Here is a 17,466-nt window from a genome sequence, read left to right as displayed (position 1 = left end):
ACAGCAGCCACACAAAGAAGCCCCGCTGTCACACACAAGCAAGCATCTTTGTAGGCTGTCACCACACTCTCGGCCAGCAAGTCAACTGCTAGAGTCCAGAACTTGCTCCCTGGAGCAGATTGGGTTGATACTTTTCTCCAAGCCAGATAAATGATCATAACCCTAGGAAGGGAGAGAAATCACTAAACAGTCACCATTTCAAGAGCAGATGAGAATAGAAGTAAGTGACAACGATGATGAAGAAGAAGTGAGGTCCATAGTACTAGTACTTTTGTGGTTGTTTCAAGTGGAATAAAGTAGGATTATCATTGTGAAATAAAGCTGGATTATCATTGTGATAAATACGCAAATGGAGTATATGAACAAATATTTTAGACTTGTGAGTTTAACTGAGTGATGAGAAAAATTTGATTAAGGAAATGTGAAATCAATGTTTAAAATCAGGAACTTTTAAATTTATAAATTCAAGAGTTTTATTACATAAGTGATGTTTGACGTTTCAAAAAACCAGTGTTTTTAGACTTCTGAGATTAATAAATTGTGAGATTTTGTTTTTAATTTTTGAGGCAGGGTCTTGCCGTGACTCACACTGTACTTGAACTCAGGTCCTTATACTTTATCCTCCTTAAACCCGCATCAGTGCTGAGAAGAGCCAGGTGTTTTCCAGCTTCTCCAGAGTTGCGCAGAAGTAATTGACAAGAGCTCTGTCAAGAGTTCAGGAACCTTCGAGGTGACATCCATTGCCGAGAGACTTGACTAGCACGACAGAGGCCTCAGGTCAGAATGTGCCTGGACCACGGTGAAGGATAAATAGATGCCTGCCTCCTGCTCCTTTCTTCCCAGGGGAGGGGGAGAACGGGGCAGCGGAGGAAAATCTGAGATGATTGAGCTTACTCTTTTAATGTCTATGATCTGTCCATGACACAATAGGTGCTTTAAACAGACTGTAAGATCTGTTGTTTAAAACAATTAAAATGGAGGCTGGGAAGGTGGCTCAGTGGTAGTGTGCTTGCCTCGCATGCATGAGGCCCTGGGTTCGATTCCTTAGCATCACATAAGCAGAAAAAGCCAGAAGTGGCGCTGTGGCTCAAGTGGTAGAGCGCTTGCCTTGAGCTGAAGAGCTGAAGGACAGCGCCCAGGCCCAGAGTTCAGGCCCCACGACCAGACCCAAAAAAAATAAAATAAAATAAACAAACATTGCTGAGTTCATGACCTGGGATTTGTGGCACATATTAAAGGCTAAAAGGAAAGGATGGAGACATTAAAATAGATCCAAAAGGTAGGATAGAAACTAGAAGATAGATAGCAGGGGAGGAGAGAGAGATCCAAAGGTGGTAATGGGGTACCAATGTCTAAAGTGCCAGGGGTGCACCGCAATGACCACAGTGTTTCATGAGAAATGAGGCCATGAATTCTCAAAGGACAGCGGTCACATGCACCAGGGGTCAGTGCTTCCTTGTCCTTGACTTTACTATCTGCCTCTGCGTGCCACATAGCCTGCCTGAAGACACTGCGAAATGCACTCTTGCTCTCAGACCACAGGGGCCTTCTGCAAGCCTCCTGGCCACGTAAGTGTAACCAGACTCGGAATATATATGTAAAAGCAAACCTAAAGAAGATGCTGTCCAGTTGTGAGACCCTAAAGAACGGATCATCATGGTGACCCATCAAGACTAGTTCGGAAGCTCTGTACAGACAGTGCATTAAAATGGAAGCTACAAATGGAAACCAAGGAAGCCTAGGATGATAGCTAATGACCAAAATCGGCCATTGTATTGACCAGGCCAGTGACCACACTCAGGCCATCTCAAACACACACTCTCTGATGATCTGTGTAATGTTGGAGAAAATGAAATATTTCTCTGGGTCTGCAACTTCATAAAGGAGCTATTCTGCATCTCAGCTTTCTACTGCCCTCTTGATCATGGTCAATACATTGGAGTTGTCATCTAGTACATTGTTTTTGAATCTAAATTATGACAACTATTGATTGCCAAATCACAAGGGAAGGTCTTCCAGTACAGGCAGATTTGAAGGAAGTACATGTTAGTGGGAGCAGGATTCCTGAGACCACTTAGGAAATAAGTAGCAAAAGCCTTGAAGATTTCATACCTTTGGCTCAGCAACCCCTTGCCCACATATTTACCCCAGAAAAATGAATCACAGGCGGTGCAAAGATAAGGAAAGGATGGACACTGATGGTTATAACATAGACAGTTTGTGAAAACTGGGAAATGACCTAAATGTCAAACAATGGGAGATGATTGCATAAATTAGGACACATTCGTGCAAGAGGGTAATGCATTAAATTATACTGTAGATAAATATTTAATGGCACAGGAAAGTGTGTGCAGCATGACGATGCAGAACTAGAGATGACAAGAAAGCATGGTCTTCGGAATATCCTTCTTTTCATTTATGTGAATGGAAATAAAGAAAGACGTAGCCTCAAGGTCAGTAATGCTATTCTTTAGAAATTAAGATTAGAGGTGATTTGTAACTTCTTCTTTGTGATGAGCAGGGATTTAAATATATTTTTATAGAGGGTGTTTTGCACACAGTCCTTCATATAGCAATGTCATTTATTCTCCAGAAATATCTCAGTAAGCACTTACAAAGGATCTTTGTATGCCTGGGTATGAATCTTTTGGAATGTGGTTTTAATGGGCATGGGGGAAACTGGGGTGGATTTTGTCTAGAGAGCTGGCATGTTTTAGGTGGGAAAAGGAGAGAATTGCTAGAGGTAATTGCACTTGACAGAAGGACAAAATGAAAAGAAGTCACTGCTAGATTGTTCTCTTCTCTCCACCTGGTTGCAACCCAGTTCCGCATAAAAATCTCCAGCTCTTCAAAGAAGGACCAGAGTGGCTATCTGTGCATGAGGGTCTTTAGCTGGTGATGTCTTTACAAATGATTATTTTAAAGAATTGAATAATTACAAGGCACGATATTTTCATGTTGACTAGAAATGCTTCTCCTCTCTAGTAGATTATTCTCTTGTACTCATTCTGGAGGAAGGAAGAAGGGGCGGGGGTGGAGCAAAGGTCCTCTAACTTTTAAGATCTAAGTAAGTAAAAATGATGAGTAACTACTCTTTCAATGACCTGTGCTAAACGTTCTGCAGACTTTGAAGACATGACGCTGCAATTCTTACTTGATATCTAGCAAAAAGCTCAGAATTCAGTTGGGAACAGCAGTGATTTTCTTGTGCTCTGGATTCCCTCTGTGGGTAGAAAGTTTAGACAGGGCTCCGCAATGTTGGCTTACCTCTGGTTCATGACGGCTTTGAGTTTTGATAGGGTTTGGAATCCCAGGAAGCATCTCCGCATCTGCACTGGGTTGACTCCAGGCTGGAGCTCAACTGGAGCTGGCCACCAGACCATGTACGCATAGCCTGCCTTCAGAGCTTGGGCTTCCTCAAAACATGGCAGTCGAATTCCAAGAGGATCTGCTGCATGGCCTTGCCTTTCTTAGTTTCAGAAGTTATGTCCCATTTCATCTAGTGCCTTCTATGGGTTATGAGCAAATCATCAAGGAAAGTCCATATTCAACTGGAGAACAATTGGACCCTCTTATGGCAGAGTGGCAAGGCCACATGGCAGCAGAGTCAGGACGAGGCAAGATGCATCACTCAGGTCTTTGGTGCATGCTTTAACATGAAGCTTCAGACCCCAGAGTTGCTGATACGTTGATATTCACTTGGGATTGCCAGGTCTTGATGTCAGAAGGACCTTCCACAACTTCTAAGTTTTTTCTCTGAAATGAATTATTGTTTTACTATTGACAACGAAAGGCAAATAAAACACTCTGTTTGTTGCCCAGTGTACATTATTCAATAAAGTTTCTTTTTACTCTTTTTCAGAGTGACTGTTCCTTCTTTAAGTAAGGGCATTTTCAACCTGAAGACCAGTTGGAGAGAAATTTTCAACTTCTCTTACAGAAAATGGGGAGAAAAGGTAAGATCTAGAAGGTCACTTAGAGACAATGCTGAGGGCCAGAGGAAAGGGATTGTATGGTTCTATACAAGAAACCAGGCAAGGCCCAGGATTCTAGAGCAGAGTAGAATAACAGGGAAGGTCGACATCATCCTGACTAGGTGAGAGGCTACATCTTCTTCTTGGAAGAGGCTGAAGGAGAGAAAAGAGAGACAATAAGAGGCTTGTCCAACCGGGACAGCTGAGTGGATGCAGATTATGTGACAGACACGGAGGACATTGGTAGGTACATCATGATCCTTTTTAAGGATCTACTAGGTTTCCTAAGTCCTCTAGAATGCCCAGGTATCTGTCAGGAACGAGAAAAGAGGGAGTAAAAGCAGTCAGTGGTCATGGTAGTGGATGAGGACTGCACATGAGGAGAACACACCTTCCAAGCTGTTTCCATAGCGGGTCCTTCCTGGGGTTTGGGAGGAGAGACACTGCTGTGTTTCAGAGGATCCTGGGTAAAGGCTAGGGGCAAAAGGTGGCCAGTGGAGTAAGGTATATGGCCTCTTTGAGCGGTGGAATCTGGGGTGGGAACAGACCCTCAAGAAGAGGTCTGGAGAGACCAGAGGCCATGCACACCTGCCAGATAAGAGTGGCATCAGGCCTCTACCCCTCACCAGCCAAAGGATGGGTCTGCTTTACTGTGCAATAGTATGAGTTAGCTCCACAACTCATCAAACCGCACTTAACTGATGGCACTGAACAACACGTCATTCATATGAAAGGAGAAATAAAACACTCGACTTCCATATTTGGCACAAGTATGAAGGACCTGAAGACTATCAGGGCATGACGAAAGCATTGGGATCTAAAGAAAAATTAACAGCTGCAACTTAACTGAGCAGAAATGTATGCTTAAATGTTCTATGGTCATGTAACAAGCCATGTTCCCCCCTCAAGAGTTTCTTGCAAACACTGTTGTTTGAAAGAGACGAGTGGTTGGAATTAGATTGCGGCGAGACATTAAAGATTCTCAGGGAGGAATATTAAATTGCATCAATAAATGAACATAGATGAAATCTCCAAACCAAGAGAAATTGGTTTCTTCTTAGCCTACAGATTCTAGGATCATCAAATCTGACCCATTTCTGCTAATGCCTTATGTAAGGGTGTTCAGAAACTGTTTAGTTTCTGTGAAATGAGGCATACCTTCCTAAATTTCATTTCCAAACTTAAATTTGAGTCTGGAATAAAACTCAGTTCCTCATCCACCATGCTATGCATCTGTTGGAAGCAAATTTGAACCAAGTTTTCTATTGTACGGCAAAAGCAATGCCAATTCATCCCCAATGTTTCTCATCAACATGTCTTATTTTGTTAGCTGTTCCCATAACTTATAATTATTTGTGGTACTCTCCAAATAAACCCTCTGTCCTCTCTCATAATGTTTCCTTCTGGCTTATGATTTATATATGTGGAAGTCCTTTCAGGCTGGTCATCATTGATCAATTACCAGTGATTCTTTGGGTCTCTAAGATACCTGGCATTTTAAAACCCAGATGACTCTGTCTCAGGGACTCTCATAAATTTAGGTAGAATTTTTTTTAAATAAAAGGGTGCACCCTTAATGGGAACATGGAGCCACACAATTTCTTAATTTGGATTTTGAGAAAACAAATCATTGTCTTAGTACCACACTAATGCCTGCTAAAATGATTTCCACAAATGCTGGAGGCCTAAAATACTTGATTCTTGCTCAGAAATCTCATCCAATAATTTGTCATTGGCACACGTCTGTCCTGAGCCTTCAGCTTCAGGCTGCTTCTCGTCCAGCCTGGCCATTCCTCGTTGCTTCATCCCTCTGGGGTTGTTTAAAATATATGGGCACATTTTCAGCTTCAAAACTCTTGAAAATACTTCCAATACGTTTTTCTAATTACTGAAGCTTGAGTTTGGAGAATCAGCTTCCCCAGTGGGCAGCAGTCTGGAGAAACTGGAAAAAATACAGTCCTTGTGGGTCTGAAATGTGCAAGGCAGAGTTGGGTATGACACTTGGGTAATGCCCTCGGCAATCTCAGTCTTTTCCTTAATTAGGAAATTGCAAGTTGAAGGGGTAACTGCCCAAGAACCTCTACCACTTAATTTAGCAATTATAGATTTAAAGCAAAAGACAGCAGGAAGACACAGAAAACCACCATTACCAAGTGAATCCATTATCTCTTAGTGACTGCAGTAATGTCTCCTTTGCTCTCTGCTTGGTTCTAGGACATCCAGGCAAGGTGAGCTGGTGATAGACAGGCCCGTTACAGTTCTCCATGTAGAGTAGAGAAATGTAATTTTGTGTCTCTCAAACCATTCCAGGCCATTCATGCTTCTCCGCTATTCTCCGGACTGTATCCCACTAGCCAAGGTTGCACAACCAAGCAGTAAAGCCCCGTGAACACCTGTGTTGCTGCAGGCCCTTATGTTTCATTCTGCCTTCATCTTTCTCCATCAGATCTCCAGAAATGTCAAGGAGCACTGCAAAACCCTCCAAACAAAACTGACTTTAATTCACTCTAGCCCCAAACCAACAAACATACAGCAGGAAGAGAAACGTGGTGAAATCCTTGTTTTCTATCATAGATCATCAGACACCCTAAGATGAGGAGAGGAGGATGACTGGAAGCCATATTAGATGTAGTTTATAGCCAGGCACCGATGGCTCCCATTTGTAATCCTAGCTACTCAAGAGATTGAGCTCTGAGGATCATAGTTCAAAGCTAGCCCAGGCAAGAAAATCAATGAGATTCCAATTAACCAGCAAAAAGCCAGAAGGGGAGCTGTGGCTCAAGTGGTAGAGCACTAACCTTGAGCACAGCGCAGGGACAGTTCCAAGACCCTGGGTTCAAGCCCCGGGACTGATATCTCCCCTCCCCCCAAAAGTAGCTTAGGGGTGAAATGGACACAGGTGGGGATAGGACCAGGATTTTAAGGGAAGAACGCTCTCCACTCTCTTCTGCATTCAAATTCGTATCAAAGTGATTTTTAATAGGATTGCTTCTAAAACCATGGTTTAATAATAAAATTTCAGGAGATTGCTGTGATTTGTATAAGAACTAAGTATGTCTCTCTAGGGTTCAAGTGTTGGGAGCTTGATCCTCAGAGTGGAAGTCTTTGGAAATGGTATGGAATCTTTAAGAAGTGGGGCTTAGCCAGATACTGGTGCTCACACCTGTCATCCTAGCTACTTAGGAGGCTGAGATCTGAGGATCACGGCTCACAGCCAGTCTAGGCAGGAAAGTCCCTGAGACCCTTAGCTCCAATTAACATCAGGAAACCAGAAGTGGAGGTGTGGCTCAGAGTAGTAGAGCACTAGACTTGAGTGACAGAGCTCAGGGACAGTGCCCAGGCCTTGAGTTCATGCCTCACCTCCCCCTCCCCACCCCCTACCCCACCCTGACACTCAAAATGGGCCTAGTGAAAGGTCCTTAGATTATTGGTGTGGAAGACCTTAGATGGGATTAAGGTGATTCTCATGGGAGTATGAATTCACTCGAGAAGGACCAGTGTTATATCAGAGCCACTTTGAGTTCTGGCCTCTGTCTAGCCATATGACCAATCTCTTTGTCTCTGTCTGTCTGTCTGTCTGTCTGTCTGTCTGTCTGTCTGTCTCTGTCATCTTCTCATTCTCACAATTATGATGCAGTGTGTGTATGGTGGTATCACTAAAACCAGTGTTAACACTGAACTTTCAGCTTCCAAACCCAAGAGCCAAATAAACGTCTTTTCTTCATAATGCACCTGGTCACGGGTATTTCACTATTGCAACTTAGAAAATGATCTAATACAAAGTTATAAGAGGAAATAAAGCCATTACTTTAGCTTTACCTTGGGCTTACTCTTTTTTATTTTAATAGCATCTTTTTGAGTCTGGTTGATTTCAGCAGTGGACACATTCTCCCACCAAGAAAATACCATAAAGTTGTCAGAGCCTACCTATTTGAGTTTAGGCTTAAATATTTTAACTGTTGTTTTTGATATCTGTACAATCTCTTGGAGAATAGTGAGGTTAAAAGAGGAAGAAAAAAAAGACATCTGAATCCCAAGAGGCTGAGTTGGAATCTCTATCCTACCACAAGTGATAGGTTGAACTAGTTTCCTTCCTTCTTTCTTCTTGCTGCTCAGGTTTCTCGAACAGCAATATCAACCAAGAGTTTCTCTGGAACTCAGAGCTAACAACCTTTCTTGTCTCTCGGTTACTTTTCAAGCAGGCAAAAAAGGAAATCTACCAATAAATATCAATCCAGTGTCCCCCATTTGACCTTTAAGTCAGACTTAAGGGTCAACATTGGTAGCTTTGTTAGCACCTCTTAGCACCATAGTTGGTATTGTGACTGCCTTATAAAATATACAATATCATTAATAAGAGGATCATGTAGCTGTCTCTTAGTCTGTTGAAGTATCAGGTGATAGCCAGGCATCCAGTTCCCTTTGTAGCTGTGTTTCCAGCCTGATAAGCATTGCTCATCAATAATGTACTTCTCCCTTGCAGGAAGGCTCCATTGTCCCTCAGCCATCCCGCAGAAAAACTGGCATGAGCCTGGCTCTTGTTTTGGAAGTGGAAAAATTAATGTCCTCTATATGTCCAAATAGAGCTTTCACAGTGATTTCCACAATTGTTTTAAGTTTCTGGTGACCTCCTCGTGTGATGGTCATATGATTGCATTTGTGTAAAAAGCCCTTTACCTTTTAAGGTAGAAAAATTGATTGATGTAAGATAGCCATTACATATTTTGAAGGAGATCTCTGTTGAAGATGTTTTGTGCCAGGCACTGGTGGCTCACACCTGTCATCCTAACTACTCAGGAGGCTGAGATCTGCGGATCGAGGTTCAAAGCCAGCTGGACAGGAAACTCCGTGTAACACTTATCTCCAATAAAACACTAGAAAACCAGAAGTGGCGCAGTGGCTCAAGTGGTAGAGCACTTGCCTTGAGCTGAATAGCTTAGGGACAGTGCCCAGGCCCAGAGTTCAAGCCCCACAACCGACAAAAACAAACAAACAAAAAAGATGTTTAGTATTTATGTTATTCCAAACAAAATGAGAAGAAACAGAACCAACAAATGGAGTCTACAGGAATAGATTATATCTATCATCAATCTCCAGAGTCTGAGCCATTTGTTTAGGGAGCAAAAAGAAGGGTTTGATGTTCAGTAACCCAAGAGTGGGAGCTCTTAACTTTGAGTACTTGTTTATGCTATGGAAGCAGCCAGGCTTCTGTCAATCCTAGCATTCACAAAACAAACTCTTTTTTCATTTGTATAGGTCTTCTTTTCCTTCTTCTAATAGGGATTCTATTAGAAGAAGGTGTACAGTTTATGACTTTACTTGTATCCACACTAGGTCATTTGTCTGGCTTGGTTTCTGTATTCTGCAGCTTCCATTACAGGAAAACAAAAGGAATAACTTTAAAGTTCTATAATTCTACAATTTACAATGAACAAATATTAACTCTCATCATAACTGCTTCTTATGAATTTTGAGGAAGAAAGAAAGGAGGAAGGGAGGGACAGAGGGAGGAAGGGAGGACAGGTGAGGTCAGCATGTATATTAACCAAAGCCTATAAGCCGACTAGCTCCCTGGTTATGCCCCTAGAGACTAAAGCACCCATGTGCCCTTGCATTCTTTGCATCTAGGAACATATACATCCATCTAAACGTCTACAGAGAGGGAGAGAGATGGAGAAAGTTGGCCAATGGTCAATGGCTACATAATTAGTTCCATAGGGGCAGAATCTCTGTGGTGCTATTGTACAAGTATGGTGACTACAGATAACAAGACTAAACTCTACACTTCCAAAAGCTAGAAGGAAGGATTTGGCGAGTTTTTACCAAAAGAAATGACAAATGTTTGAGGGTGAATATATGTAACCTGATATAAGCATTATATTATCTATTCATGTAGTGAATATTATATGCACCACATCACATGTATACTTTTAGCTCAGTCAATTTACAACACACACACAGGCATGCCTTGTTCAGTTTTGGTTCTGAAATATGCGATTTCTGTATATCTCCCATTGATCTGCATGTTTCTTTCACATTCTGCCTTATCTCTAAAATGTATTTAGTGCTGATATATAGTCAGCTTTAGGCTTTTAAATTAAGGTATGAGGTTTCAGATTGTATTTATTCCTCTATCAAGAGATGTTTTAGTCATTGTTTCTCCTCTTCCTCCCTCCCATTGTTAGCAATGTTACAGTGTAACTGTATAGAAGACCCTTATGTAGGAAATATGTAGGAGATTGCTCAATATACATCCCCAAGTGTAATTCCCAGTCACATTTTTCTAGACACTGCCAAATTTCTCCAAGATGCCCTAACAAATTTACACTTCTAGCAACAATTAATGAAAGTACCATTTCCCCTATGACTTTGCCAAAAGTTGAAATAGTTGCATGCTTGATTTTATCAATTCAGTTACTGGGAAATAGTTTTCTTTGTTCTTTTTATTTGTTTTCTTTGAGCTTGAGCATCTTTGGGGGTTTATGGGTCATTTATAATCCCCTTTCTGGCAATTAAATTCATTTTCCTCTACTTTTATTTTTCTTAATGTGTTTTGAATATTAATTCCTAGTCTAATATATTTTCCAGTCTGTTTTTGCATCTTTTGCCAAAACATTTTACATTTTCCATGCAGAAATTTAAAACTCTGTGTGTGTGTGTGTGTGTGTGTGTGTGTGTGTGTGTGTGTGTGTGTGTGTGTGTGTGTGTGTGTGTGTGTGTGTGTGTGTGTGTGTGTGTGTGTGTGTGTATGCTGGTCCTGGGGCTTGAACTCAGGGCCTGGTACTGTCTTTGAGCTTTTTTTATTTTTGCTCAAGGCTGGCACTGTACCAACTGAGTCATTGCTCTACTTGGGGCTTTTTGCTTATTACTTGGAGATAAGAGTCTCATGGGGACTTTTCTGCCCAGGTGGCTTGGAACCATCCCTCCTCAGATCTCAGTGTCCCTAGTAGCTAAGATTATAAGCATGAGCCACTGGCACCCAGTTGTTGTTGTTGTTGTTTTAATAATCCTTAAAGAACATTTCTCCCATTTAGATAGACTGAATTTACTTCTATCCCTCCTTTCCCATTCTCCTACCACCCAAGCTCATAAGATTTTTCTGTGAATAAAAAAAACTACTTGAGAGTACAGGGAAACTGTCTAGAATTGTTTAAGATATTTAGGAAAGCCATCTGTACAGCCAGACCTTTCCTTGGAAGTCAAACAGACCTTCTCAATGAGCTCGATGCAGGCAGCCAGGTCCATCCCAAAGTCAAGGAACGTCCACTCAATGCCTTCCTTCTTGTATTCCTCCTGCTTCAGCACAAACATGTGGTGGTTGAAAAACTGTTGCAGTTTCTCATTGGTGAAATTAATACACAGCTGCTCCAGGCTATTCAACTGCAGAAAGAAGTAGAGATTTCCAATGTCAAATGGGTTTATAGGAAAATCATCTACTGAATATGTTATTTTATCAAATCATCAGTGGAATACAGGACTGCAGATACAATTTAAACTAATTGTTCTTCCTTCAAAAGTCCCAAGAAAAATACCTCTCTAGTGAATTCTGGGCATTCTTTAGGAGTCCAGCTATTAATTACACAAGAGTTCTGGCAGAATCTACTTTCTGACTGTTCAATCTACACTGACTGTTCAGTAAGAATTGCTGTGATTATTGCTGCCACTTTCTTTGTATTTTGAAGATAGCTCTTGTTTTAGATGTGGTGTTGGATTAAGCAATGGGGACATTATAAATGTAAATGAATAATCATATAGAATATAAAAATTTTCAATTGCAAAAAATAAAAGATTTTTCTGTGATTATTTCTGCCTCCCCAGAGCTTATCTATCTTAATCTTGGTTTAATAGTTTCTGGGAACATTTCTTTGGGAGTCAGAAGATGACCAAGTGGTTTTATTCCAATTGATTCATCTTTCAGTACCCTGGAGTGTAGAGTACCATGCATGGAGTTACAGTGCATGGTACTGTTGTGCCACCGCCCTAACTGCATGGCTGCACCAAGCCTCTCTTACTTGGAGTCTGTGAGGGTGTTATAGTCTGAAAGGCGTACCCCATATGTTGAAGCCCTAACCCTCAGGACCTCAGAATGTGGTTATCTATGAGAAAAAAAAAAAGGAAGCTTCTAGGTTAGGCTTTTATCCAATCTGACTAGTAGCCTTATAAGAAAAGGAAATTTCCACCCACAGAGATACCAGAAATTTGCACACGAAGAAGGACCATGTGAGGTCTCGGGAAGTCAAGGACATCTGCCAGTCAAGGACAGAGCTCCAGAAGAACCCATTCCTGCTGACTCCTTCATCTCGGACTTACGTCTTCCAGAACGGTAAGAAAATACACTCCTGTTGCTTAAGCCATCTGCCTGTGGAAGCGTGTCATGTCATCCTCCCAAACGGATGCAGCAGGATAATCCTCCCACAGAGATGGATGAGAAACAGTCAGACGTAAGCCTCTCAACGTGGATTTGTGACTTAACATCGTGAACCGTATGTTAGCCATTCGTACGATAAACAGCCGGACAATGGAAGGCAGCCAGAGAAACGGTGAAGGCCTATAAGGAGAAGCAAACTTGTCAAAATTCAATACTTTTGAAAGTTAGCAGACAGAATATGAATAATAAACCGTGGGCTGTAATAGTTTCCTGTAGCCTCTGTAACAAATAGTCACAAACTCAGTGGCTGGAAACAGCACATTTGTGTTAGCATGGTCGTCCTGGAGCTTAGAAATCTTAAATCAAGGTGTTGAAAGTGCTGTGTTCTCACAGGGACTTACTAGACACTATGTTGAAAATGAACTGTACAACTGGTGGGGGAGAGGGATGGGAAAAACTGGGGAACAAAAACTGGGGAAGAGGTGATCATGTTCCAAAAGAAATGTACTCATTACCTGACTTGTGTAATGGAACCCCTTCTGTACATCACCTTTACCATAACAATTAAAACAATAGACTGAAAAAAGGGAAGTTCTGTGTTCCTTCCATAGACTCCTGAAGAGAGTCTGTTTCTTTGCCTCTCCTTGCTGCTAGTGGAAGGACTGCAGCCCCTTGCTCATCTTCAAAGGGTCTTACTCCATCCTATAGTCCTGTGGTGCCATTTCCTTCTCCTCCATCTTTTAAGGATCTTTTTGAGTACACTGGGCCCATTGGATAACTCAGAATCACCTCCCCATCTCAAGATACTTAAACACAGCTACCATGTCCCGGTTGCTATGGGAGGCAGCACATGTATAGTTCCAGCGAGCAGCACGTGGACTATTCAAGGAGCCATTATTCTCTCCCCCACAATTGCAAAACGCCTCAGTGAAATAATTCTAAGAGAAAATAATTCTATTACGCTCAAAAGCAGGGAATTTGAACAAGATGGAAGCGCTGAAATCTGTCTTGCTTTTTAACTCAACAGAAGAGCTTTTAAATTAATTTTTAAAAGCGTTTTATTAATACCAGAAGTGGTACAAAGTGGTTTTCTAAGTCCTTGTTAAACTTAAAAGGTGTTGTTCTGGTTAATTTTCTGTTTGGTTGGCGTCCTCCGTCGAGCTGTTTTTCCACATTCAATTGGCTTCCATCTGTTAATTTGCAAATGGACCTGTTTCCACTGAGCCTGTGCTCCCACCCTGTGAAGCCCGAAGGCAGAAGTGTCCCAGACTACCAGAACGCCTTCCTACCCCCATTTCTCAGTAGCTTATGCAACAGCAAGAGACAGTTCCACATCAGAAGGGCAAAGCTGTGAAGGACAAAGGGACAGCCCAGGCCAAGTCAGCCATCCACCCTTTCCAGCATCTGTAGGCCGCATCTGCTCCCCATCCAAAGCTGCCTTGCGCAGTGAAGATATGAGGGTGGGAAAGCCACCTGCCTGCTGATGAAAACGAACACTGATGTATTTGCCAGAAACCATACTGGGAATTTCAGACTGAGACAGTACCTCCAAAGGGCAGGGAGAGATGATTGTTCTAGAAGGCTGCTGCATTCCCAGGAGGCACAAGTTAGAACATTGAAGTCCCTAGGCTATGGAAAGAGATATGTTTATCAGCAGCTGCTGCTTGTCCCTCCAAAGTGACAAGCTGCCTGGATCATCTGTACATTAATCTCTAACAGACACGAATTCCAAATGTGTGCACACAGGTGTGTGCTAGGTATGTGAGCATCATTGTATGCCTGTCAATCTGCCCATGAATGAGTCATTTGTTCACGCATATGTCCATGTTTATCTATGGGTAGCTCCCAGATTTTTGCAAAGAATCAAGAGGTGAGAGGTGGAATTTTCCGGCTGCCTTTTTAGCCTCTCCCAACGTTCTCTCTCTACCATCCTGTATCTCCCTCCCCTTTCCTCTCCCTCTCTGATGTTTCAGACAAAGTTATTCCTGGCTATTAAACCCAGGCTGCTCTTGAACTCTTGATCATATTGCTTCAGCCTGCTGAGTGATGGGGGTTACAGGTGTGCACTACCATGCCCAGCTTCCCAGCTCCCTTTGTCAACCTCCACAGAGGCAGATTTCTGCCCTATACCAGCCTTCCCACCAAGCCATCCTTGCAGGCTTCTTGAGATTGGAAATGCCTGACCACTCGTATTCCCTTACTCCAAAACTCTCAGCACTGAAGATGCCCTAGGAAGAAGGTCCCCCGCTTTACGCTCTCCAAGAGCAAGAGGACATTGTTACTATTTTCATCCCAGGATCTAAGGTTGATTGTCCAGGCTGGGATACTCAAGAGAGGGGCCCTGGGTCTGTGGCCTGGGTGGCATGAAGTGCATTGGTGTTTTTCAACAGTACAGGTACAAAGATTTCCCTCTGCCCTCTACTGCCACACGCACAGATTTCTCACATCTCACCATCTCTGGAGAGTGTTGTATTTGCTCTAGTAGGGGAGACTACAGTGATACACCCTTATCACCCAGAGTCCTATTCCCATCGGGGCTCACTCTTGGTACGATGCCTTCTGTCTGAACAAAAGTAAAATGGCATGTGTCCACCCCTATACTATTACATGGACTAATTGCACTATTCCACAATCCCTGCCACCACACACACACACACAACTCCTCCTGTTCATCTTCTCCTGCCTGCTAATCTCTGGTGAACTTTAGTCTTTTTACTATCTCCATGGTTTTATCTTTTCATTCAGTTAAGTGTCTGAAGTGCCTTTCAGTTTAGCTTTTTGTACTTAGCAATGCCCTTAAGATCTTCCATGTCTCTTGTGGCCTGAGCATATATTTCTGTTCATCTCTGAAAAATATACTTCATTGTCTCACTCACTTACTGAGGAATATGTTGGCAGCTTTCAAGATTTGAGCAATTACAAATAAATTTCCTATGAGCAATTACAAATAAATTTCCTACTATAAACAGCTTTGTTCAGGATTTTGTGAGGACAAATGCTTAGGAACACAAATTGCTGGATCAAAAGTTAAAAGTATATTTCGTTTCCTTTTAAAAAAAACACTGCCAAATTGTGTAGAATCTTTTAAAATTCAGCATTTCTACCAAACTTTGTTTTCACAAAAATATTACAAATGGGCAGTAATAGTCGGTGGGCACTTGCAATCCTCAAGGGATGATACTTAATGCTTCCAGAATTCCCCAACTCAAGAATGTGGAAAATGTGCACAGGCTCCTGATGTCTTCCCGTATCCATCTCCTTCGGGAGTTAAATAGTTCCTGTGTATCTCACACCACAGTCTCACTGTCCTTTCGGCTCTCATAAAATGCACTGCCTTTCATTGATGACCATTTTCAGAAACATGAAAGATACTTGTTGTATAATTTCAGAAGACTTACTGTGTGGGACATCCACACACTCCAGTGAGCAAGCCTGGGAGCAGGCCACTCACTCCCAAGAACATCGAAGAGATCTCTTCCCAGAACAACTTTCACAAGTTGTTCATATCAGTGCCTCAGAGAGATGAGGATCTTGTGGATCACCTGGGAAATCCAACTTCCAAATGCTAGGTCCACAAATTCTCTAAAATACGTTCTTCATAAAAGCCCATGAAATAGATTCACATTCCTAACCTGGTCTAGTCTGAGGAACATATCATTAGCCCGGCCTCCAAATTTCAGAGTAGCATGAGAGCACAACAATAAAAATAGCTGAGAACTGTACAGAAACCACAGATTCCTGGCACTGAATCCTGGTTCTGCTGGGGGTCTCCATTTAGCGAGAAAGGAAGTAGAAATAGGAAGTAGGTACTTACTGTCATCGTAGGTAATACAGTGGTAGCACTTACAATTAGGCACTTGAAAATAATCCTTAATAAAAAACATGTTTTTAAAGTATACCTGAACTGGTATCAGAGCAAGAGTTTCCTAGCAGGAATTTCCTGGATCAAAAACTTTGAGAAAGATTAACTCAGATAATAGAGCTAATGCTGGAGGCAGTGATTGGCAAAGGTGCCTGGCCATGTCATGATGACTTGGTCCACATTTCCATGGGTCATAGGGGCACTAGAAACGGGTCAAGCAAGGTGACTGGAAGGCCTTCCTCATACAAAGGTTTAAGGCCACTGAGGGGCAGCTCTCATGAGAACTGTACCAGATAAGCAGAGGACCCTGGGGGAGACATGTATCTCTCTGTCTCTGTCCTGCTCAGAGTAGGAAAGAAAAGCACTTCCAGAGGACTTCTAATAGCAATCCCAAATTCATGCTACTTAAGAAGCCCTATAGCCAATAAGTTATTTAAAATGACACCAGGCTGGGGTCTTTCTTGAAGGAAAATAACACCTTGTTTGATTTTTAGGCCTCAAAATATCATCACAGATAAAACCTTGCAGAATAGGAGCTCAGGAGGGAAATTCACAAAACCCACAAAGAAATAAGCCATCATGAGTGAAAATAAAGAGACATCATAAGCTACAGAATCCAACCTGCAAATATCACATATGTTGGAAAAAGTCAGTCTATGGATTGATGAGATTATATCAAAATGTATCATAAAGACTTGACAAGAACCAAAAAGTTCTATTGGAAATAAAAAATATGTGGAAGGTAGCATATAAGAACAGAGAAAGCAGCCAGGCACTGGTGGTTCATGCTTGCAATCCTAACTGCGCAGAAAGTTAAGATCTAAGGATCATGATTTGAAGCCAGCCCAGCCAGAAAAGTCTATGAGGCTGTTATCTCCAATAAACTGTTCAGAAAAAGTTGGAAGTGGCACTGTGGCTCAGGTGGAAGATGCTAGCCTACTAGGTCCTGAATTCAAGCCCCAGAACTGGCAGAAATAGAGAGAGAGAGAGAGAGAGAGAGAGAGAGAGAGAGAGAGAGAGAGAGAGAGAGAGAGAGAGAGAGAGAGAATAAAGAGAGGTTTAAGCGCATGGAGTGAGATAATCTAACACATTATTGAGTTGGAATTTCATGAATGGATAATAGAAACAGTAAGAAAAGACTATATTTAAAGAAATAATAATCATGAACTACATAGTTGATGAAAAATATCATCTCAAATTCAGAAAGCCAAAAGAATACCAAATTACACAAATATAAAGAACTCAGTTACAATCTGACACTG

The sequence above is a fragment of the Dipodomys spectabilis genome, unplaced genomic scaffold, assembly GCF_019054845.1.
Source record: "Dipodomys spectabilis isolate Male_0828 unplaced genomic scaffold, ASM1905484v1 ptg000107l, whole genome shotgun sequence".
Classification (NCBI taxonomy): Eukaryota; Metazoa; Chordata; class Mammalia; order Rodentia; family Heteromyidae; genus Dipodomys; species Dipodomys spectabilis.
The sequence above is the reverse complement of the archived record's forward strand: the minus strand, read 5'-3'. Positions refer to the sequence as shown.